Source organism: Morone saxatilis, unplaced genomic scaffold (assembly GCF_004916995.1).
Source record: "Morone saxatilis isolate NCDOM2014 unplaced genomic scaffold, NCSU_SB_2.0 Contig11, whole genome shotgun sequence".
Classification (NCBI taxonomy): Eukaryota; Metazoa; Chordata; class Actinopteri; family Moronidae; genus Morone; species Morone saxatilis.
Genome location: NW_023339663.1, coordinates 29,475,079 through 29,477,754, shown reverse-complemented (window position 1 = coordinate 29,477,754; position 2,676 = coordinate 29,475,079).

The following is a 2,676-nucleotide window of genomic DNA, read 5'->3' as shown; positions in this document are numbered from 1 at the left end:
GAACCTGCCAACATTGGACAGTCCAATCATATTCAAACCTTTCACCTTATCACACCAATGATTCATTTAAATGTGGAAACTTGAACTGTCTTTTTTTCTCTTTTTTTGTCCCCATTGCGTCCCATTGGCGAGTGTAAGCTTGAAAACCAAAATGATTGGGTAGGATGGACAGAAAATGGGTCACGTACCTTTTTTCCGTATAATGATGAACACCAAGGCAATAAGTCAACCCTGATATTCCACGCCTTTGTTTACTAAGTGAGAACTGGTACGATATTTAATAGATAAGACTTTCAAAATAAAAGTATTTATGTTTGTTTTATGCCCATTCACTTTATTATATCAGTATAAGTCCACAATAGGCAGCAAACTGCAGTTGGCTGTTTGTCAGCTTAAATGTACGTCATACCTTAAATCCTGACCTGCCACCTTTTCTTAACAAACCTTAACAGCGTGGCTACTAAGTCTTGATTCTCCCTAGCTAGACACCTATGGATCCCAAACCAACAAAAAAGAAAGTTTCAGTGAAAATAAAAGATTGTAATATTGATCAGAATTGTTTGCTTAACCACCCAACCTGCTGGCTTACCAGTGGAAAAACTTTGCATATGAAGGCTCAAATATGTTTTGTGGCTCCAGACCAGACTGGCTCTTTTAAAATATGTAAAGGTTGTTGCTGACCCCTGGAATAATGGGTCCCACAACAGTGTTCTTGTAACAGTGAAAAACCAAGAAATACTGCACTCCCGACTAAAAAAAGAAAAAAATACATAACAATTAATAATGAATTAATTATATGTCTAACAATATGTATGTATAAACAGTCTTCGGTCTATTACTGATGCCTCTGTATTGACCTACAACAGACAATCAACAAGAAACTGGCTATTTTCTCCCATAATTAATTATGAATAACCTGCCACCAGGACGATTTGCCTGCCGGATTCCCCGTCAAAATCAATAAAACGAGGCGATGGAGCCTTACCGCTTTTGTCCACAGGGCCAACATGCTGGGATGGAGGGATGCATGTGCTCATGTTGTTTGTGGTAACGAATAAGATTAAGGTGAAAGGCCGAAATGGCAGGTACTGGGTTCGATACGACCTGGCCCTCTGAGAGGGCTGATTGAGGACGGCTGGGCCGTAGGATGTGCCGTGATGTCATCGCCGCGAACCTGGAAGCGGCGGTGAAGCTCGGCTGGTGCTTTCCTGGAAGTGCGTGAAAAGTTGGAGAAGTTTCGCTTTGTGTTGGAGTTGTCGTGGATGAAGGCTGGGAGCGTTGGGGCACGTGGATTGTTGAGCAGAGCCGAGGTGCCTGACGAGAAGGAATGATAGGCACAGAGGAGGATTCTGAGATTTCTGGAGTTTGCCATTCGTCTTGAAATATGTCGCTGTCTGAAGGGTTGAGGATGAGCTCGTTCTCCATGGTTAGAGGTATTCATTTTTTTGTGTTTCTTGTCTGATGCCGATCATGTCGAAACTGAGTCAAGGAGGGAGTGACCAGGTAAGGTGTGCTTAAGTACGTTTTAAGCGGAAATGAGATGAGTGCAAGATGTGGTCTTTGTTCCCAAACCTAGTTATAAAACTTCATTCAGATTTAAAATGTAGTTGTTTTGGGTGTGGATAGGATTATCTAGTGCTCACTATGGAAGGCTGTTTGACTGAATTTAAGTAAATGTCACTTGTCTGGTCTTACCTAGCAGGTGTTATTTAGGAACATACTGTATATAGGACCTCTAGTGTGCTTTGACACATATGTTAAGCTCTGAAGTTTGAATACGTTATACGTATTTCATTTGTTTTCCACCAAAATAGGTAGTCTTGTAATACTATCCACTCGCAGAGACTCCAGCATTATTCAAAAGTCAGCAGTGACTTGAGACTTGTTTTATTAACTTTTAACCAAAATCACGGTCCTTTCCTAACCTTAACCGGACTCTGCTGTGATGGTCCTGGACTTTGTACACCCACTATCCACCCCAACCACCTAATTGTGACTGCATTATATAAATGTAGTATTTAAAAAAACGTTGTCTGTGAACATAATCCAGGCAGGTAATTATAAAAACAATTTAGTAATATACAAGCAGCTGTGGCTCAGGAGGTAGAATGACCACTAGTCAGAAGGTTGGCGGTTCATTCCCCGGCTGCTCCTGCTGCATGTTGAAGTGTCCTTGAGCAAGATACTGAACCCCACACACTCCTCATGCTGTGCTTCGGTGTGTGAATGAGTTCTGAAGGCCTTTGCCATGACTGTAAAGGGTGAATGTGGCATGTAGTGTAAAAGCGCTTTGAGTGGTTGGAGGACTAGAAAGCCACTATACAAGTACAATATTAACTTAAAATGTGGCCATAACACATAATTAAATAAATGATTGTTATTTTCTAAATTATAGGTATATACACATATATAAGTTAAATTTGACAGCATTTGACACCAAAATGGGGTGGGCTGACATTCATTAGGGGTGGCAGGAGCCACCCCGTGCCACCCCTCTAGATCCACCCCTGGTTGCTAGGAAGGAAGGAAAATGTGCTGATGTTAATTAATGTTGACACATTGTGGATAAAGGCCTCAGCATGCTATCTGATGGATGGGAAACAGCAGACTCGACTGTGTTTCCTTTGTTATTCTTATGGATGTTTTCTGTTCCCGGCTCAGTCCTAACCTCAGATC